Raw genomic sequence first — 23,433 nt, 5'->3', positions numbered from 1 at the left:
GAAAATAGGTGTATAATATTATTGTTTTTATCTTTACTTCCTCTTAAGGCTGAGTGTGTTTAATCTGTCAGAGAGAAGCTGTGCAGCTCTGGCTTCAGTTCTCAGCTCCCAGTCCTCTAGTCTGAGAGAGCTGGACCTGAGTAACAACCAGCTGCAGGATTCAGGAGTGAAGCTGCTCTCTGCTGGACTGGAGAGTCCACACTGCAGACTGGAGACTCTCAGGTTAGGATTCCTCAACCTGCTCAACACATGACCAGTTCAATCCTGTTTTAAATGCAGCTTCATGTCACTGATCAGATTCCTAACCTGTGTAGGTTTTTGTGAAAACACAAAGCAGATGATGTGGTGGACTGATTGTGTTTGTGATGGTGTGCAGGCTGTCAGGCTGTCTGCTCACACAGGAAGGCTGTGCTTCTCTGGCCTCAGCTCTGAGGTCCAACCCCTCCCATCTGAGAGAGCTGGACCTGAGCTACAATCATCCAGGAGACTCAGGAGTGAAGCTGCTCTCTGCTGGACTGGAGGATCCAACCTGGAAACTGGAGGCTCTCAGGTATGGAGAGACACACACAATGGGCCCTATCTTGCGCCAGACTCCCTAAACCCGTTATTTGCGGATTTAGGATTTAGGAAGAGGCGTTCCCCCGTAAAAGTTGCTATCTTGTGCACCTCCCGCTATCCGCAAAACACTTGCGCTACCCGCTATATTATGCATAGGCGTGTTTTGGGCGTTACGCCAGTTAAACCAATCAGTGTGCCAGGTGCCATTGCCTTTAAGGGCAGGCTGCGCTATCCTAAATCCTAAATCCTAAACCCGCGATGGAGAGAGGGAGGTAGATTTTCTCAGGGCTTCTACTGAGGCTAAAGCAAGTTGGCTTTATACATATTATATATTATAGGCGAGTTAATTCGGGAGGTGGAGCCACATGTGTCCAAGTGGACGTGTCACAAGATTGTACTGATTGAGTAAAATCCCCGGGTCACACCATACACACACACACAAGAGGCAGAGGTGGAACTATGTGTAAACTAATTTATTGACAAGGTAGATTGGGCAAATAAAATATTAAAAATAAAAATATAGCACAGCTGCTGGCTTATGATAAAACAATAAAACGTGCTGCCGTAAGTGTCCAATTAAAACAGTCTTTCCTCTAAACACTCTATATGAGTAATATACTCAGTCCATTCCCGGTATCAGTCCGACCGTGTGCGTGGTGAGGCTCCGTCGGGGCGTACATTGAAGCCGCCTGGGCGCGCTCTCGTAACAGCCCAAAGCGGCTGGTCAGGACCACCCGCTATCTGCTATCCCTAAAGTGTGTGCGCAAGATAGCAACTTTAGGGATAGCGCATGAAACACGCCCACGGACACACCTCCAGGCGCAAATGACGGAGTCGGCATAAGGATAGCGGGTAGCGGGTGGCGCAAGATACCGTTTAGGGATAGCGGAAGTTCCTAAATCCGCAATTTGCGGGTAGCGGGTAGTGGCAGCGGATAGCGGGTGGCACAAGATAGGGCCCAATGTCTTACAGAGGGCTGAGGAATATTGTTTCATGTTTAAAGGTGGATATGAGTGACGTCTGCTAAATCCTTCATAGGGAAGGTTATTTACTGCCCATGTTTCTATCATCAAAGAGAACCTGCTGCTCTGACTCTGTTTCTTCCTCCAGGGTGGACCATGGTGGAGAGCAGTGGTTGAAACCAGGTCTGAGGAAGTGTAAGTGTGGATTTAGTTTGACTCCTGAACATAAAGCAGCAAACATTCAGCTGTTTAGATGCTGCAGCTGAATGTTTGCTGCTTGTTTGTTTGGTTCTCTTCAACCAAACAAAATGACCAATGATAAAGACAATCTTTTATTCCTTAAATATTTATATATAACCACAGCAGGTCTGTTGTGTCTTGTTCTCTCCATCAGATTCCTGTGAACTCAAACTGGACACAAACACAGCTCACAGAAACCTCGTCCTGTCTGAGGACAGCAGGAAGGTGACAACAGTGACAGAGCAGCAGCCATATCCTGATCACCCAGAGAGGTTTGACTTCTGGCCACAGATCCTGTGTAGTGATGGTCTGACTGGTCGCTGCTACTGGGAGGTCGAGAAGAAAGGAAGGGTTTATGTATCAGTGACTTACAGAGGAATCAGCAGGAAAGGAAACAGTGATGAGGGTGGGCTTGGCAGGAATGACAAGTCCTGGAGTCTGATCTGCCATGATCGTGGTTTCACTGCCAAACACAATAACAGACAGACAGACATCCCTGCCCCCTCCTCCTCTAACAGAGTGGCAGTGTATCTGGACTGGCCTGCTGGCTCTCTGTCCTTCTACAGCGTCTCCTCTGACACACTGATCCACCTCCACACCTTCAACAGCACCTTCACTGAGCCTCTGTACCCGGGGTTTGAGATTTGGGTATATGACTCCTCAGTGTCTCTGTGAGATTTGAGGAGTGAGAGTCGCCTTCAGTGTGGATTAACACACACACACAGACACAGACACACAGACACACACACACACACACACACACACACACACACACACACACACACACACACACGCACACCAGAGATGGGGATTTGAGTGTGGCACTTTGACTGAAAATGCACACACAGTCACTTGAGACTTGAGACTTGAGGTTTTAGGTTCTGTTACATGCAGCAGAGCAGGAGGACCCAAATGCAGGAGACCAGGCAGGCCTGCAGCATTTAACATATTTAATATAATTAAGGCAGGTTAACACAGGAACTCAGAGACTCTGAAAACAGGCAAGGCAAACACACACCATGAACCGACAAAGACAGAACTGAACACAGAACTGAAACACACCAGAGATGAATGAGGAAACAAGAAAACACAAGACAGGAGAAAACAGAGGATCTGCTGATCCGGGGAGGGAACAGATCAATCAGGGCTGATGGATCTAACTCAGGGCAGGTGTGGGAAGCTGGGCTGTTTAAAACGAGACTGACACAAAGAGGGCACAGGAAACCAACACATCTAAAAACACAAGGGGCTCTGTTTTTATGATCTGTGTGGACAGTCTGCAGAGCATGGTGCAGTGAATTTAGTGCGTGTCCAAGTCCACATTTGGTATTTTAATGGTGGAAAAAAGGGGTTTTGTGTTAAGTGCATGGTTCATAGGGTTTAAAAAACAGTTCAAAGAAAATTACAAGTCAAGTAAAATCAGAAAAGTTTGTTTTAAGAAAGGACCCCAGAGCCTCGGGGCCGTAACGGCTCTGTCCCCTTTAGCTTTCAGCCGGGCCGCCAGAACTGACCAAAGACGTCTGCCCGAGGATCTCAAAGTTTGTACCAGCATGTTCAGTACTAAGAGGTCAGAGAAGAGATCAGATGCCATGAAGAGCCTTGAAAGTTCTGGTTGAAACGAGCAGGTACTTCATGTGTATCATCAGCATAACAACAAAAGGAACCGTCATGTCTAGGAATAATTTGCCCAAGGGGAAGCATGTATAAAGAAAATGAAATTGGTCCCAAAACTGACCCCTGAGGCACACCATACTGTAACAGGAGAAACTGGAGAGACACAGTTATTCACAGAGACTCTGAGCCTCCTATCCGACAGGTAGTCGTTCTGAAGCTGTTCCAGAAATCCCCAACCAGAGCCTCAGTCTGTGTGACAGGAGGCTGTGATCAGTCGTGTTCTGCGCTGAGGGCCAAGACCACGAGAACGCAGCACACGCCGCCATCAGCAGCCAATGAGAGGCCATCAGTAACCTGGAGCCGTCTCAGTGCTGAGATTCTTCAGGAACCCAGACTCACAAATGCTGTTACCTTCCAGCACAAAGAGACATTGTTTAAACACTATTTTTTCCAAAATTGTCTGATTATAAAATGTAATTTGGAAATTTTGCTTTAGTTTTATGTGAAGGAGGGATCCAGTCCATGTTTTCTAACAGTGGGTGCACACTTTCTGTTTGTTTGCTTTCTGTTTCAAACAGAAAGCAAAGAGAACCCAACAGCTTCCATAACTTATATATATATATATATATATATATATATATATATATTCTTTTATTGTAAAATACTTAAAAAAATAAAACTAAAAAAAGAGTGATACTAGTGGTGTAGATGCTTTGAATAGCTTAGACACAGCGATGCAGCCGATGATATAAAACACTCATTACAACCATAAGAGACTTGAGACTCGATTTAAACTTGCAAAAAACTACTCGTGTGCATAGCTAACACACTCACACACACACACACTTACAAAGTGAAACAAAACAAATTCAAAATAAATAAATTAATGATTGACCTCCATTTCAGAGATTTTATTTTCAGTTGATTGATTGTTTTTCATTTTAAACTCTTGTGATGATGTTATTGAGGTGTTTAAAAGTGTTATGAAGTTATGCTTGTTAAAGGTATTCTGCATAAAATAATCAGTGTTTTATTCTTTAATGCTGCAAGACATTTATCTGATTGTGTATTCCGTTAATACTGTTAATGTTGTTACTAAACCTCTGTGGTGCTTCACATTTCTTTGACAGGTGACTGTGCCCTGTATAAGAACGTGTCAGTCACCTGCTGTTCACACCTGAGGAAGATCCTGAGCAGACTGTAACATCGTCTTGTTTAATAAAGTTCTAGCTGTGAGTTTGAGACGGTGTGTGGGATTTTTTTTTTATTTCTACGTGCCTTCTGTCTGACACACTGCAAAGCTGGTTTACAAGTGCAAATAAGTATTTTCTGACACTGACCAGGTGAATGAAATCCTTCTTTAATGTCTTTGGACTGACCCACCTGAACATCTCTGACCTGCAGAATAGATCACCTATTAAATCACTGCTTCCACATTATTTATTTAAAAAAATAATAATTTGGTGTATTTTATCTCATATCTGCTTTTTAACACATTTTATTGTTACAGTTTATTATGGAGTCAACAAAAATGATCATGTAAATGTTCAATAAGATGAGTCTTATTACCATTGACAGGACATTTTTTAATTCCAAAGCTCTGATGTGATCAGACAGGTAGTCTGGGTCAGACTGAGAAAAAAATTCAGTCCTGGCAATTTTTGTCTGAACTGGCTGCTTTTGATAGATAGATAGATAGATAGATAGATAGATAGATATACTTTATTGATCCCAACCAGGAAAATTCTGTCTGTGAAATGTGCATGTCTCCAACATGCACATTTCTGAGCTGCATCCAGCAGCATCAGGCTGAGCAACTGAGTCCAGTTTGCACCCTAACAACTCGTGTACTTAATACTGAACTTTGTCCCAACACCCTCAGCGAACCCAACTTTCCTCCCTCTGAGTTGCTCTCCATGAAGCGATCCTGCACTGCCTCACCATCTCTCATAGTGGTACTTTATCGCCCCCTAGAGCCCTGCAGCCAATTTCTGGATGAGTTTTATCTCTGACAGCTAGAGCAGATAAAATCCTGATGCAGGGAGACTTTAATATCCACCTCTGCTGCTCTTGTCTCCCACCTGTCTGGCCAGGTGTGGCGTCTCCTCTCTCGGTTTTTCCCTGCTCCAGCTGCTGGGTTTTGGAGTTTTTTTCTTACCCACTATGAGGATGAAGTCAGGGGGTGTCACCCAGTTTGTTGAAAACTTGTGGGCATGTAAAGCCCTTTGAGACTGTCTACAGTGATATTAGGCTCTAAATAAACCTGAACTTGAACTTACAGGGTTTCATGAAATAACATTAGAAATAAATCACCCAGAAACAGCCTAGGGGAAAAGCTGCCACCCCAAGAGATGCACTGACTCATTTGATAGTGGGCAGCCCAACTCTCTGTGGACTTCAAACATACAATCTGTGACTTAAATGAAACACATATTCCAAAATCACATGTCATGAATATAGTCTATGACAAAATGCATTGCTGTTGGACAGAGCTTTCCTCCATGCAGGCCTGGCCTAGTGAGGAGCTGGAGGTGTGTGTGAAGTTGCACATTAATCAACAGACTCTGTTCACTTTGTGTTCACAGCTGATCTGATGCAACTCACACATCAGGCTCAACAGTCAGGCTCTCCTCCAGGGGCCGTGCCAGACATTGTTGACATCCGGGGCTTAAGCCCGGGCCGACTGGGGGGTGTGGGGGTATGTTCCCGCAGGAGACATTTTTGAAAAACAACCCCTTAAATAGTGGCTTCAGGGGACTTTTAAGAGTCTTATAATGGCAAAGTTAAGACTTAAAACATAATGCATTCAGGTTACTGTATAATCAATAAAGGCTGTATGCCTGATTAGGGTCAATAGGCCAACGTCCCTTTAGGCCAAGTCTGTTCACTTGGCGGCCATATTGGTAAAACCTTTTGGGCATCTACTTCAGATCAGTAAGTGGAGGTGCCGATCAGCATGAATGGAGAATGAGCCCAAACTGCACATAGGAAGGTCATGGCAAAGTATACCACACAAATCCTTGTTTAAATCTGAATCTGAATGAATTGGTATATATATATATGTATATATATATATATATATATATATATATATATATATATCCCATAAAGTTAGAACAAGGCTTAAAAAATGGCAAAAAAAAAAAAAAAAAAAAAAAAAAAACACGAGAAGAAGAAGAAGAAGAAGAAGAAGAATACCACCTTGGTTACAAAATGAAAATTACAGAAACCCTAAATGCCACTCTGTGTGTCATCTAGCCAATGACAGGCAGAATAATAAGAATCACAAAGTAGGGATGCCCTCTGGTCCAGGCAGGGATTCTAACCCACGGGCTCCTGCAGGGAAGGCGGGGACACTAACTGCTCTGCTATCGGAACCTTTGTGCCTTATATGCACTTTGGACTCATTCCCCATTGATGGTAATAAGTTATGAAAAACTGCAAAGTCCAATCTGTTGCGTCGCGCCTGACACAGAGCCTCGTCCTGCTCTGAATCCGCCGTGCCGCTCCCTCTGTGCTCAAAGTGCAGATTGTCCAGTTGACTCCAAAGTGTCCTGTGTTAGCAGCCGCTGTGTAGAAACAGGAAGTTGACTCTTTTTAATGGGAGTTGTGTGAAAGTGCTCAGCAGTCAGAAAGTGAACAGGAGAGCAGAGCAGAGACTGTGAAGCAGCTGGACTCCACTGGACTCCCCGCTCTCACTGCAGGTGAGGACAGGCCGCTCGGGGTGTGTGTGTGTGTGTGTGTGTGTGTGTGTGTGTGTGTGTGTGTGTGTGTGTGTGTGTGTGTGTGTGAGAACTTCTCCTGGTTGCTATGGTTCAAAACCTTCACAAGACGTTTGTTTTGTCTACTTTCACTCTCTCTGTTCACTGTCTACCTTGCTCGACCATCTCTCTCTCTCGCCCCTCCCCCAGTCTCTCTCCTGCTCAGACGGTAACCCTAGATTTGCGAAACTGTCTCTGTACAAAAGAGTGCTCCGAAAATATAATGTAGGCCATGTTTTCCTTAATTGAATACATAATTAGTAGTTTGGCCCGCTAGAGTAATGAGTTTGTGTGAAGGTGAATTCGGTGCATCATATTTTCCCTTCGCTGTGAGTCCCTGACCTTTAAGTAACAACCTGTTGTTTATTTACTTAGTTCTGTGAAAACTGAAATGTTGTTTGAGATGTTAGATATTACATATCGGCCTGTGTTGCTAATATAATTACATAGAGACGGCAGTAGGTAAAAAGATATTTCCTAGTTGTATTCCCTTACCAAAAAGGAGTATACTCAAGTAACTTATAAGTATACTTTTTATGAACTAAGTATACTTTCTGTGAACTAATACTTAGGTAAGTATACTTTTCAGATTACTTTGAATGTACTATCAGGAATATACTTAACAAAAGTATACTTAGTTTATACTGATGAGTACACAGACAAAGTTTAAGTATAATTCAAGTATAACATACTTGATATACTTTAAGTATATTATCCAATAGTAGTTAAAACTTAGTACAAGTATATAAAAATGTTGTACCTGCTTGCAACATGGAGTGTTATTTTACTGTATTAGCTGGCTTGTTGTATAGCTATTTTACACATTGGCTGCTTTGCCATAACACATACACTGTGAGTGAACCTGTAGTGTACTGCTTATACTTGACTACATTTACACTTAAATACTACTATATTTATGTATATACTGTTTATAGGTTCAAGGTTGCCAGTTGCCACACACAAGGTTTGGAAGGGATCAACGTCATCAAAACACTTGATGACGTTGATCATTTGTATGTTGCCGAATGTATATGAACGTGACTACAATATGATGATTCATGTGCAGTGTGTATTTTCCTTTCTTTCTTTCTTTCTTTTTTTTTTTTAATTGTAAAGCACTTTGGCACAGTGTTGTTGTTTTTAAATGTGTTTTATAAAGAAAGAGGGATGGTACTTTAAGTATGAGTTGAATTCTGATTTGAGCATTGTGTACTTGTGTGTGGCAACTGGCAACCTTGAACCTATAAACAGTATATACGTAAATATAGTAGTGTTTAAGTGTAAATGTAGTCAAGCATAAGCAGTACACTACAGGTTCACTCACAGTGTATGTGTTATGGCAACTACCTCAAAGCAGCCAATGTGTAAAATAGCTATACAACAAGCCAGCTAATACAGTAAAATAACACTCCATGTTGCAAGCAGGTACAACATTGGATAATATACTTAAACTTAAAGCATATCAAGTATGTTATACTTGGAGTATACTTAAACTTTATATTCCTGATAGTACATTCAAAGTAATCTGAAAAGTATACTAACTTAAGTATTAGTTCACAGAAAGTATACTTAGTTCATAAAAAGTATACTTATAAGTATACTTGAGTATACTCCTTTTTGGTAAGGGAAGTTTTGAATGCCATGCCTATTTGCTCTCACAGGGTTGGCGCCCAAACCCTGTAACACTTTCATTCAGTACCTCGCATTTTTCAGTTCTTCGTTCATTAAAGTGCATTTTTTTCCAAGAGGTGTTTATTCACATGAGATACCTCTCCACTCAGCTATTTGATTCAAAGTAGATTGTGCCAACTCAGTGGCCTAGTGGTAGAGCGTCCGCCCTGAGACTGGGAGGTTGGGGGTTCAATCCCCGGCCGGGTCAACAAAATCAACAAATTCAAGTATGGTTGTAGTATGCATCAAGTATAAGTAAAGTATTTTCAAGTACATTGAAGGTTAAGTTTATAAAAGTGCAAAGTAAGTAAAGCAATAGTGTACTTGAAGTACACTAATGAGTATACGAATGGTTTACTTTAACTAAAGAATAGTACAACTCAAGTACAGGAAATAGTATAATTTAAGTATACTTATATATAAGTAAAGTAACCTTGAAGTTTACCCGAGTATACTCAAAAATGGGCCAAATCAGGGTACTTTTAGTATAAGTATACTTTGTAAGTATACTAACTAGTACATATGTAAGTACACTACTAGTACATAAATACAAGTATACTTGGTAAGGAAAGTATACTTGATAAAGTATACTCAAACTCCACTTAAGTACACTTGGAAAGGTAAACTAGAAGTTTACTTCTTTTTGGTAAGGGTTTTCCTCCATGGTGTGACTGTGACGCACTTTAAATCCTCAGGAGCGCACCTCGGCGCTGCGGGGGAAACTTTATAAGTCGGTTGCTGCCGAGTGAATAATTCTCCTTTCACCTCGCCAGTCACTGTCTGGGTTATTCTGTGTATTATTCTACCAGTCTACTGTGCATTACTTCCTGTATTAAGACAGTTTAAAATGTTTAGTGATGGAAATACATCGCTCAGTCAGTGGAATTTACTGTATATTACGTGTGTCGCCACAAGGGGGCACTGTGACCTTGATAATTCTGCCTCTTTATGCCTATAAGCTTTGAGGTGCACTGCACTGTCTGTTATTCCTGCCTGTTGACCAGTGGTGTTGGTATTCTGAGTGTAGAGAATTTATATCCTTTATATTTTGTCATTAGTATTAGTAGTAATATTTTTTTCTTATCTTACTGTTATACTGTTAATATTATGCAAATGATAGATGGATAGATTGATTGATTTTATTGTCCACCTTAGTGGAAATTTGTTTTTGGTCTCTCCAAGGCATCAAATCACACACAAGCAAACTGACACACAGCATACCATTAAAACACCCCACCACATACAGTACAGTGACATGAAGATAAAATGTGCATGAACATGAAACAGCAGCAGCAGATGAGTGTCACAACCCACAGAGAATGAGTGATGGTCACATCGTATTCAGTGCTTGTGTGGCATGAGGAATAAAAGATGTCTTATAAATGTTGCGGCCTGCCTTTGGAGCCCTGAATCTGCAGCCAGATGGGAGCAATTCAAACTCTGAATTCAAAGGGTGTGCAGTATCTTCAGATATCTGTCTGTCCTTCCTGACTCCTGCAAACACTTCACAGAGTTGCTTTTGTGGCTTCCCAGCCACCTTCCCTGCAGTGTTAACAATTTTGGAGAGCCTATTTTTCTGCTTCACACTCAAATTGCCAAACCAAGCCGCTATGTTGAATTGTAAAATACTTTCTACCAGGCCTTTACATGCCATTTCCAGAACATGCTGACTTACACCAAAGCTCTTTAGTTTCCTTATTAAAAACAGTCGCTGATTTGCTCTCTTAAAAATGCTCTCTGAGTTCTCAGTGAAGCTCAAGGTTTTGTCAGTGATTGTGCCAAGGTACTTAAAATGATCCACTCCCTCCACAGGCTGGTTGTTGAGAGTGACAGGAGTGACACTGATAGCTCCCTTTGTTTTTGTTTGTATTAAAAGTTCTTTTGTTTTGGCCACATTAATTTCCAAATAACGGGCCTGACACCAGTCCTGCAAAACAGAGATCTGTCTGAAATAGGCCTCCTTGTGTGTGGCATACTTTAAGACATTAGCCCAACCAGGGCCATGTCATCAGCATATTTAAAAAGTTGAACATTATTAAAATTCACCACGGTGTCATTAGTATGAATGGAAAACAGCAAAGGTGACATATGACCAATGATGGGAATAACGGCGTTAAAATAAATGGCGTTACTAACAGCGTTATTTTTTTTTTCAGTAATGGGTAATCTAACTGATTACTATTTCCATCGTTACAACGCCGTTACCTTTACCGACATGCATTACTGGCGCGTTACTGAAGCTACTCATTGAAGCTGTCATCCAACTTGGCTCTCAGACACCACAGGAGCTGCAAAGGTGTTTTTTTTTTTCTTTGGTGAGGGAGGAGGGGAGGGGCGAGACAACTGCGTAAGTGGTGATGATTGGCTAGAGTAAGATTTAAAGATCACTTTTAAAGGCTTACAGTGCAGCAACAAAAAATGGCACAGACATGGGGTCAACATTTTTGGAAAGCTCTTGACCTCTATTATCATGTCCGATGGCAAACCAATAGGGGGCGCCACTGACTAGTGTCAAAACATGGAAAAAACATGATTTCACAATCTTAAGAAAAAAAAAACTACAATGAAGATTGCAAAATTAGTGATCACAACATCACATAATAGACATAACATACACTATATTACCAAAAGTATTCGCTCACCTGCCTTTACTCATACTATGAACTGAAGTGCCATCCCATTCCTAACCCATAGAGTTCAATATGATGTCGGTCCACCTTTTGCAGCTATTACAGCTTCAACTCTTCTGGGAAGACTGTCCACAAGGTTGAGGAGAGTGTTTATAGGAATTTTTGACCATTCTTCCAAAAGCGCATTGGTGAGGTCACACACTGATGTTGGTCGAGAAGGCCTGGCTCTCAGTCTCCGCTCTAATTCATCCCAAAGGTGTTCTATCGGGTTCAGGTCAGGACTCTGTGCAGGCCAGTCAAGTTCATCCACACCAGACTCTGTCATCCATGTCTTTATGGACCTTGCTTTGTGCACTGGTGCACAGTCATGTTGGAAGAGGAAGGGGCCCGCTCCAAACTGTTCCCACAAGGTTGGGAGCATGGAATTGTCCAAAATGTTTTGGTATCCTGAAGCATTCAAAGTTCCTTTCACTGGAACTAAGGGGCCAAGCCCAGCTCCTGAAAAACAACCCCACACCATAATTCCTCCTCCACCAAATTTCACAGTCGGCACAATGCAGTCTGAAATGTACCGTTCTCCTGGCAACCTCCAAACCCAGACTCGTCCATCAGATTGCCAGATGGAAAAGCGTGATTCATCACTCCAGAGAACGCGTCTCCACTGCTCTAGAGGCCAGTGGCGGCGTGCTTTACACCATTGCATCCGACGCTTTGCATTGCACTTGGTGATGTGTGGCTTGGCTGCAGCTGCTCGGCCATGGAAACCCATTCCATTGGCATTCTCTAGATGAGCTTCAAGAGGTAGTCTTAATATTTAACGAATATTTAATTCTCTGCACAGTAACACTGCACCTTCACCCACGGGATCGTTGTCGAAAGGACATGCCATGTTCGTGAAAAACTAACTACTAATGGACTTCTAATAAAGGCCTACTGACTGTTTTTTTTTTAAATTATTATAATTACTGTTAAGTAAGGTTACTTCCTTGTATATAAAAAAAGGGCGTAAAGGTGCACTACATACAGTTTACGACAGTCATGTGATGACATTACACCAATACGATTGCATAAGATGAACAGGTGGTAAATCACATAAATGGGAGTATACATAAAACAAAAACAAATAATAATAGTACATCCCAAATATTTGATGAGATCACATAACTTAACAGTTTGAACTTTATTTCAGCAGCTGCCAAGACGACACTGACAGCATTCCAGATTTTTTATTCCATTGTTTTGGCTTCCTGTAGTGTGTTATGTCCCTGGCCTAGGGGAACCTGGAGCCACAACATGAATAGAGCCCCCGCTCTTCTCATCCCCAAGAATGCAGGACCATACCAGGGTTGAAGTTCACAGAGCAGCGTATTTATTAATAGTAGACTTGGGACAGGAGAAGATATGCCCAAAACAACAAACAAAACAACTAAATATAGCCCAGAGGGCTTTACTATGAAGGAGGCTCAACATAGGCAGGCTTTGTGTTCACTATCAGGCTCAACAAAACCTAAAGCTCCAGTCAAAGTTAAGTGGTATCACGACGGCGGTTCTCATCAAGGTTTGTTCAGTCCGGCTGTCAGCTTTGTGCTCTGTGCGCGCTCACAGAAAAGGGGGCGTTTGGGCCTCATGTGATTCTACTTCCGCGAAAAATGGACTGTTCACGGGCTGCATATTTCACACAAGAGGAGCAGCTTGTCCTCATGGAAAGCTATGAACATTTTAAAAATAAAATTAACGCTAAGAGCAACACTGTGGCCGCAAATAAGGCGAGAGAGGAGAGCTGGCAGAAAATTGCTGACCTAGCGAATGCGTCGGTCAACTGACTCATTATATTCTCTATATTCATTCAGTATTATGATTTTTAGTTTAGAAATATGTAACTTCAGTAGCTTTATGGGAGTGTTGCCTAGGAATTGGAGGTAAAGCCTGAGGTTAAGTCAGGTGACTGAAGGTGTGTGTGGGTGAGTCTAGCAGTGTCGGACGGAGCAGGCGGTGGTTACCATGGTTACATGACAGTTTTGACCACTATTTACGCTGCTTAGAGCTCCTTGTCAGTAGGCTAGTAGTTTCAGATAACTGTTCGTTACATTTGAAGTTTAACTAGAATTCTGTTGATGTTTGTTTGCTCCTTTTTTGTTAAATCTTTTTTTTTTTTCTAAATGGGAATAAGTGGCGTTTGGTATACCTGCATTATGCAGGTATAGGCTACTATTAGCGCCACGCACACCGTTTGCCCTACTGTGAGCGCACAACTTCTATCCGTGGCATTCCTGACACTTGGCTCAACAAGTGAGCAAAGTGTAGCGTATTCCTTCAAATGAAAATCTATACCGCTCATGGAGAATATGGTCAGGAAATGCCAGCGGATCTGCGCGATCCCTAAATCCTCTTTGCCTCCGTAATGAGCCACGGACAGTCCTGGGTCCCAGGTCCACCAGGTCATCAGTGAATGGTGACGCCGTCTCCCAAAGAGTTAAATGGTGAGATAGCGCCGCTTTTATAGCCGGGCGAGGTTAAACTTAACTCATAACCTGGTCCCGACCAGGTTATGAGTTAAGCCTAAGTTACCATGGTGATCTAGCCGGGTTAAAAGAGAGCCACCTTTGTGATACAGGAAAGCCTGGCTTTAGACCAGGGGTGTCAAACTCGTGCCATGGAGGGCCAAGAGGCTGCAGGTTTTCATTCCAACCAACAACTCCACCAGGTGATTTCACTGATTAGTCCCGCCTCTGTTTCGAGGTCACCTGGTGGAGTTGTTGGTTGGAATGAAAACCTGCAGCCTCTTGGCCCTCCATGGCACGAGTTTGACACCCCTGCTTTAGACTCAACATACCTCGCTAACCCACTAAACCTGCTTCGTAGTAGGCTACACCCCTCTGCCCTTACCTGACGGGGAAAACAATGAAAACAAAAGACATCAGTTTACCTACTCACTACATTTGAAACAGGAGAAAAATGTTAACAAAAAAGGGCTTCTCCTTCCTACCAGATGCTGCTCTTGGTTTCCTTTTCAAACGAATATTTACAATTTTTACAATGAACTATATTTACACACTAGGTAAACACACCAAGCCTATAACTAACAATAATCAATTTAGATGACGGACAAAAACAGTCAAACCACCGAATCACAGCATGGCCTCCATGGTTGGGAATGAAAGAGAGGAAAAGGGCAGGAGACCGGAGGGCTATTCCATGAAAGCAGCTAAAGAAAGCTGCGCTTACGTGATATAGCCTGGCTTGAATTAGCGTCAACTTTCACTAAAGCCTCAACCCGTTCCACTAACGCGATTCAACCGCGTCAGGTCAACGTTAATTCTAGCCATGCCTGAACAAGTCCACGGGGTACATAAGCAGCCCAGAACAGTCGAGTGTCGAAACGAAGATACAGCTGTCTTAAAAGGAGGGGAAAAGGAGAGCCTCGACATTTTCAGCGGCGGAGCAGACACTGCTGATGGAACTATCCCTGCGTTCCAAATCGCATACTTATACTTTTTACTTTTAGTATAGCCTATACTGCAGCTGCCCTTATAAAGTATGTAGTTTAGTATGAAATATGCATGCTAATTCTTTTTTTCCCCTACTAAATAGTATGGTAGTATGAGTATTGGAATGCAGGGTATATGAAGAATATAGAAATCATCACAAACAGAGCCGGCTTTTGGCATAGGCGGTATAGACATTTGCCTAGGGTGCCATCTGCTGGAGGGGTGCCGCTAGCGGCCAGAGGGGCGCCGGAAGCAGGATTGTTGACCGGCGTGACACTGTCGGGATATGGAAATCAAAACATTGGAGAAAGAAGTAAGTATAAATTTAAACACAACAGAAAGTCATGGTTTGGACTGTATTTAGGCTAATGCTTTCATTCTTTGTCTTCACAGCTTGAACAAAATTATGATGACTGTGTGGTGACTTGTGCTTTTAGATCTGACAGCTGCTTTTGATACTGTTGACCATGAAACCCTCATTTCTCGTTTGGAGCATCAGGTGGGAATAAAGGGGATAGCTCTGAAATGGTTCAGGTCCTGCTTATCAGATCGTACTTTCTGTGTTAGCCTTGGTGACTCTGTGTCCGCCACTGCCCCCCTTTCATGTGGGGTCCCACAAGGCTCAGTTCTTGGCCCGCTGCTCTTCTCCCTTTACTTATTGCCACTCGGCTCAATACTCAGGAGACATGGTATATCTTTTCATTGTTACGCTGATGACAGTCAGATTTATGTACCCCTGAACAAAAATGACGCCTACTCCATCAAACCTCTTCTCAGCTGTCTTGATGACATTAAGGCCTGGATGTCTGTGAACTTTTTAAATTTTAATGAAAAAAAGACAGAAGTAATGGTTTTTGGCAGCTCATCCCCATCTGTGACCCCTCATATAGATCTGGGTTCTCTGGCCCAGTACGTCAAGCCTACCGTCAAAAACTTAGGAGTTACTGTTGATGCAGACCTAAAGCTTGACAGTCAGATTAAAGCTGTAATAAAATCAAGTTTTTATCAGTTGAGGCAGCTGGCCAAAATAAAGCCTATACTCGAAAGAAAGTGTTTTGAACAAGTAATACATGCCTTTATTACTACCCGGCTTGATTATTGTAACGCACTGTATATCGGGGTTGGTGGGTCCTCTGTAGCTCGTCTACAGCTAGTCCAAAACGCTGCTGCGCGTCTTTTAACTGGCATACGTAAGCACGAGCACATTTCCCCGGTTTTAGCCTCACTCCACTGGCTCCCAGTACATTTTAGGATTCATTTTAAAATTCTTTTATTTGTTTTTAAATCTCTTAATGGTCTTGCCCCGCTTTACCTCACTGAACTGCTTCGCCCTTACACCCCAACCCGTTCGCTCAGGTCAGCCGATCAGCTGCTCCTAGTGATGCCAAAAACCAGGCTCAAGCACAGAGGGGATCGAGCTTTCTGTGCTGCAGCTCCGAATCTTTGGAACAATCTGCCATTGCACATTAGACAGGCTCCTTCTCTTTCTATTTTTAAGTCTCTTCTTAAAACTCACCTCTTTTCTTTGGCTTTTAACACCGTGTAAGTTATTGTTTTTATATGTTCTTATATATATACTGTTCTTATATATACTGTCTTCTGTGATGTCTGTATTTTACCGTTTTTTATGTTTTATGTACTGTATTTTATGTTTTTATGTATTTTATGTATTTTATGTTTTCATCTTACTGTACAGCACTTTGGACCTCTGTGGTTATTTTAAAGCGCTTTATAAATAAAGTTGGATTGGATTGGATTGGACTGATTTTTTTTTTTTTTTTTTTTTTTTTTTTTTTTGAATGGTTAATAAATTATTTCAAAACTGAGGCACGATCTTTCTTAAATTATACATGTAAAAATCCAAATAAAAAGGGATCATTCTAAAAGTGGGATGACCATGAATCCAATTGGGATTAACTGAAATATGTGTTCTTGTAAACGTCCCTCACCTGTGTCAACTAATCTATTGGCTTCGGGCAGAATAGAGGCGGGTCATCGCAAATTGCGGGTGGGAAATAAGACGTCTTTTTTATTTAACCTCATGTTCTTTTTAACCCTTATGTTCAACACTTGTTGTTGCATTTGATGTATGACTTGTGCTACATGAATAAAATTTGATTGAGTAACTGATTGTTTATTCGGTTGATTTCGGAGACTGACAGTGGTAACACATGATTTTCATTACGTTTATTTTTATTAAGTAAACACGTACATTCATGCTTGGTCACATTGTGGGAAATTGGTCTGAACTTATATTTCTGAACACTGACATGGTGCTACATAATTAAATTTGAATTTAATTGAACTGAATATGTGATGCCAGGGCAACAATAGATAGATAGATAGATAGATAGATAGATAGATAGATAGATAGATAGATAGATAGATAGATAGATAGATTTTTATTGTCATTGCACAATCATATACGTATAATAATGCAACGAAATTAGGGCTCAGTCCTTTCGGTGCAGGGGAGAATAGAAAGCATCGTGCATCTTGCTAGTTGAATAGCCAAGTCCAGTAATAGATGGCTGCAGCCATGTCTCTGATATCAGAAAAAATTCAACAGTCACGGAAACACTTGTTGGATGTGCAAGCACAGTTCGTCATCCCGTGTTCGCCATGGACCTGGCGCTGGAAAAAGCTGGGAGGGCTGTCCTTTCAGCCGTGTCAACGCGCCGGCCCTGCAGCCTCGGCGTCCTCAGGAATATCCTGGCAGCGACGAAAGTCCGGTGAAATTGGCATCCCGCAGCGCAATCCCAAGCTCAAAAGGTCCTGATAACTGTTGTTTCCTTTGCTTGTTTATGTTTCCTCCTGGACTTGTCACTGGGAAGAACTATCCGCGGAGACCCCGGTGTTCTAACGGCGTCCTCCGGAATGTCCTGGCAGCGATGAAAGTCCGGCGAAATTGGTACCTCGCAGCACAATCCCAAGCTCAAAAGGTGCTGACGACTGTACGCGTACATTGCCCAACATAAGGTGGTGTTTTAAGCTAAAAACACAACCGTTCACACATACAAAAACATGTAATACGGCACCGAGAGTGGAGAGCTGTATCCGCTGCGTCTATGCGCGCTGCCATGGCAACCACCACAATATAGCCTACATGACGGGACCGTCATTTGGGGGTCTGTTTCCGTCCGTCGGACATTCTTTGACAGGCAGCTGAGCTAAACTGGACCGTAAGCCGCCACGGAGCAGGCTAGTTCTGCTGACTAAGTTACCATGGTTACTGAGCTGCAACTCATACAAGCCACTTTGATGGAACGGAACTCTCACTTAAATTAGCGAGGCTTATCGAAATAGGCCAGGCTATCCCGTTAGCCAGCTTGATGGAACAGGCCCCTGCAGTCTGTATTTCCTGGCCATGTGCCAGAGGGTTTTGCACACGGAGCAACGGCTGCTGACAATTTACATCTATCAAAGTAAAAATAAAACAAAGTGAATTTTGTTGAGATGATGAAATAAAACTTTCCTGTCAGTTGTTGTCAGTCCATGTGTGAAGAGTCCCAGAGGATTCAAAGTCCTCTGTAGATGAAGCTGCTCAGTGGGTTTGATGTAAAGGGCGGCTGCTCTGAGTGTTACGTCCACTCTGTATATGTGACATGGTGCTGACAGGAAGACAGCACACATCCTGTCATGGAAAGCTTGTTGTCATCAATCAGCCGCTGTGTTTGTGTCAAGGTGTTGGCTCTGCCATGGAACCGGATGGGAAGAGAAAGAGGAGGTTCCCCGCCTGTAGAACTCTTCTGTTTGGAGAACATGACAGCCAGACCAAAGTTCAGAGGTAAGACGAGGATCTCTGACTGTCCATGACTGTTCTCCATCTCAGAGCTCAGCAGGCAAATCAGCACAGCAGCTTTATTCACAGGAAAAGCTCTGTGTGTGTTGTGTTGAAGGACTGAACCTGGACCTGAACCTGAACCTGGACCTGGACCTGAACCTGGACCTGAACCTGGACCTGGACCTGGACCTGAACCTGAACCTGAACCTGAGCCCAGCTGTGTGTCCATGAAGAGCGACTGGTCTATGGATCAAACTATTTTCTTCAAAGACAAACAGCACCCTGTGGATTATGGGTAATTATTTAAAACTGATGATGAAACAGATGTTTTTTTTTCTGTTTTCAGATTCACAGTCATGAGATACAGAACTGGCTCCAACCTTCAGACTCTTTTGACTGAGTTTCCCCTGTGTGTGTGTGTGTGTGTGTGTGTGTGTGTGTGTGTGTGTCCTCCACAGAGTCCACCAGCAGAGCTCAGAGGTTCCCAGTGCTCAGTCTGCCCAGCAGCATCAAACAGACCTGGCCTCCATATTTATGGTGTGTAAATGTTCTCCTGCAGTGTTTACACCTTCCTGATTCATTCTGTTGTTGTAAATAAATAAGGAAGTGAATTTATTCATATTTAACTTTTTAAAACAGAAAGTTACAAAGTGCTTCACACTCATTAAACGTCACTGTAAAAGACAAATATATGAAAAAAAAAAAACAAATAATGACAACAAGCAAACAAAAACAATAAACAACAACAAAGATATGATATACAGACCAATACAAACAGCAAGGAAGGGAATAAAACCATTCACATTGCTGTTCTGACTGTTTTTTTTTTTTTTAATTCATTTAATAAATGTATAACAATAAAGAGAAGGGGGAAATATAAAAACAAAAAATACAAAAGTAAAGACATAGAGAGACACTAATGCACTCTGACCCTCTCCTCTTCTTAGACACACAACTTCATCTGCAGAGCAGCTTTATTTGCTCTTTTGAAGCTGCAGCAGAGCAGTATTTACATACATGTTGTGATGCTTCTCCTCTTAGTCATTGCATAATGTCTGCAGCCTTTGGCCAGGAGGTCGTGTCATCAGATGGTCACCAGCGCTCACTGGGTGTTTCGACCCTTAACCATAACACCCTCCTGCTGGCGGGTCAGCAGTGGTGGCCAGCCACTACTCACTCCTTCCTGGTTGCCAGCATGCCTCCTCCCTCCTGCTCCATATCCAACAGGAGGCTCTCTTTGCCGCCTCCCCCAGTCTTTGTACCACCTTCTTCCTCTCACTTCCTGTCAGCCCCACTGCGGTCAACAACTTCCAGGCTGACTGGGCCGGGAAACCTCTGCACCCTACCTCAATCGGGTACAACCATGTCTGCCAGCCTTTCTCCCTGTAGTCCTGCATCAGATCTCTATAGCGCTCAGATTTCCTCTCATATGCCTCTTCACACCCCTCTTCCCATGGCACAGTAAGCTCCACAAGGATGATCTTTTTCCCTTCAGTGGAGAACATGACTGCATCTGGATGTAAGGTTGTGTGGACGACATCCAGGACCTGGAGCCTTCTCTTCAGGTCTACCCTGTGGCAGTCGGCGCCTTGGTAACCTGTCCTCCCCACGTCACACAACCACGCCCTCCAACCGAATCTATTAATGAAACACTGGCCCGGCCTCTCCTACGTCACACAACTACACCCTCCAATCGAATGAATGAAAAAAAAAGCCGGCCTCGGCCCATTATTCAAAAGGGGCTGTTTCAGTGAGAGGAGTGGGTTGTGAGTCCTAGCGCATGTAGCAGGCCTACCTCTGGTCCCTGTTCCCAAAGTCCGGTTTAGCTTAGCTTGCTCCGCCGTGGGCTCGCCCAGATCCTGGCTTGGACGTACTCTGGGTGGAAGCAAGGCTCGTCTCTGCTAGGGAGCGCCGCAGTGATTCCACTTCGGATCCACTCACGGTAACATGCCATCAGCTGCTAGCTACTCCCATGTTCTGCTTCGAGCTGTGTCCTAGGCAAGCAAACCCCTGCGGTTTACGGCTCTTCTGAGCGGACCTCTTGATATTCAGCGGACTGTGTTTAGTGACTGTGACTTTGACAAATGTTTGAAGATGGTGGACTTTATATGAACTGTAACCGGGACTGTGTGTAAATACTGACCTGTGGAATACACTGAGGGTAATTTGGAGAATATTGTGTGTGTGTTTTTCTTACACATTTTGTTATTGTGTGTTGAAGGTTTGGTGGGACTTAATTAGCAGTCCCTTGTAGGGGTTCCGGTGGAATATTGGTTTAAATGATACTTTTGTCAGACTGAGACGCTGACTGGCACCCCGCAGAAAACAAACAAACCTCCCTGCCAGTAAACCGCTACAATCCTTAGCTCCCACGCTTGGGCTGACTGTAGGAGATTTGCCCTGGTTTTACTGGGCCCTACTGGTTTTGCTCCCTCCTTGACAAATGTGATGGCAGGTGGCGGCTTGCCCGTGAGTTGGCGTTTTGGGTTTTCTCTCATACCCCATCTGTGCAGGTTCACAGGGGTTGGAAGGGTGTCACAGATGGCCCTCAGCAAGAAGGAGATCCGGAATGGCTCGAGCCTCCATAAGTTTGCACATGTCAGCTTCCTCTTTGGGAGGTCCCACCTTGTCCAGGCTCCCAGGGATCCTAGCTCCACTGCTCTTGCCTTCCTCCACTCTTCTTCCAGGTTCCTTATTTTTGTCTGGACCATGGTTCTCCTCTCCCTTGGGTTGGCTTTTCCCCACTTTTGGAAGTAGGTCATCCCTAGACCTTGCCTGCCTGTGCAGGGTGCTCCGATGATGTCTCTGAGCTTGAGATTTCCTTCTGCTTGGGCTAGTGCTGTAGAAGCCTCACTTCCGTCCTGATCTGGTTTGTACCTCCGCTTCCCGGACCTTGTTGTCTCTTGAGTCCTTAAAGGTCATGGCGACTCAAGCAATGATAAAGCAATGATGAAGCAATAACCCTACCTAACCTGTTTTATTGTTAGTTAACTTTCTGTTCCTTATCTGAGCCTGTGCCTGCTATCATACTCTCTCACCAGCATGACCCTGAACGTCCAGCAGCCCTCAGAGCTGAGTCAGCACTCCTATCCCAACTTAAGATAGGAAACGTGTGTGACACGAGTATCCTGACCTCCCAAAATGTTTTAAAAATAATAATAATAATAATAATAATAATAAAAAACCTCATTAAGCCGTTCTAATGTTTCACTTTCCCACCAGGTCGTGTTTCCTAATTTGTTTGATCCAAACGGCTGCTCAACAGCGGATCAATAAGTGGATCTTCTTCTCCCACAGGCTTTTGGCAGACCCAACCATGGGTCAGGGTTTGATGACAGAACGCTCATTTCTTTGAAACCTCACATTGTTGATCTTGAAAACTGAAAACTGGGTTTCTTTTTTAGAAACAAATCACTTACTGTCAAGAGGCGGCTTGCTGCTGCCACCTTTTTGCCTCTTCTTGAATATGAGGATGTTATTCACATGAGCGCCTCTGCTCACTCTCTTCACTTGGATTAGGGTTAGCGTTAGCCCTAACCGAAATTGGAATTTCCCCTTGTGGGATTAATAAAGTGTACTTAATCTAATCTAAACTCTAAGGCTCTGGAGAGAATACCCTTGGGAATTATTCTTAAACAAAATGAAACAGAAATCTAGCTAGCTGTACATCAAACAACTTCCTTGATGACACTGTACAGAGGTGGAAAAACGTTTTCAGACACCCCATGCATTTGTGAAATATTACATTAACAAATCACTCTTAGGTCTTCAAGTGCAATTTCTTTTAGTACAGTCACAGCCAAAATACTAAACAAATCCTAAAAAAGACATTAAAAACTTCAAACTGATTGGTTCCATAAAAATACATAAGACATTTGGAGTATTGCGTCATTTTGGTACCAGTGATGAAGGTGGTTCTTTTTATTAAAAGACACAATTTTTGTTGCCAAGCTTGGTGTCTATATAAAGCCAGCACATCTGAAAGATCTTCGGACACAAAAATGGCTAAAACCAGGAACCTAACGCAGGAAACACGCCTGAAGATAAAGATTAAACTGTCAAGAATTTAGTTTTGTTAGTTTTTCTTGTAAACAATAAACAAAAAAATATAATTTGTATTTGTTTGTATCTGTCTAATGCAGCCACACCTTTTGAAACACAAAAAATATTTTTCCACAAATATTTCATGATAATATTTGAGATTGTGTAAAATTTTAAGGGTGTCCGAAAACTTTTTTCCACCACTGTATGTACACAGCAATACGAAAAGTTAGGTCATTTCCATCCTAACCAAAGACTAGTCCATGTCACCAAATGGTTAAACCACTGATGTTTACAATTAAATGTATCAAAACGACTAGTATGTATTTCACAGAGTAAGCAAGCAATGTCATTGAAGCACACATACACTATATTACCAAAAGTATTCGCTCACCCATTCAAATGATCAGAATCAGGTGTCCTAATCACTTGGCCTGGCCACAGGTGTATAAAATCAAGCACTCAGGCATGCAGACTGTGAAACAAGACATTTGTGAAAGAATGGGCCGCTCTCAGGAGCTCAGTGAATTCCAGCGTGGAACTGTCATAGGATGCCACCTGTGCAACAAATCCAGTTGTGAAATTTCCTCGCTCCTAAATATTCCACTGTCAACTGTCAGCTCTATTATAACAAAATGGAAGCGTTTGGGAACAACAGCAACTCAGCCACGAAGTGGTAGGCCA

General features: G+C 42.8%; 1 protein-coding gene across 1 annotated transcript in view; it reads left to right on the top strand.

The window, feature by feature from the left end:
• The window catches only part of LOC115356447 (NLR family CARD domain-containing protein 3-like), a 66,393-nt gene that overhangs the window by 15,546 nt on the left and 27,414 nt on the right, over positions 1-23,433 (top strand). The gene's annotated exons all lie outside the window — the stretch shown is intronic.

Source organism: Myripristis murdjan, chromosome 24 (assembly GCF_902150065.1).
Source record: "Myripristis murdjan chromosome 24, fMyrMur1.1, whole genome shotgun sequence".
Lineage (NCBI taxonomy): Eukaryota > Metazoa > Chordata > Actinopteri > Holocentriformes > Holocentridae > Myripristis > Myripristis murdjan.
The sequence above is the reverse complement of the archived record's forward strand: the minus strand, read 5'-3'. Positions and strand labels throughout refer to the sequence as shown.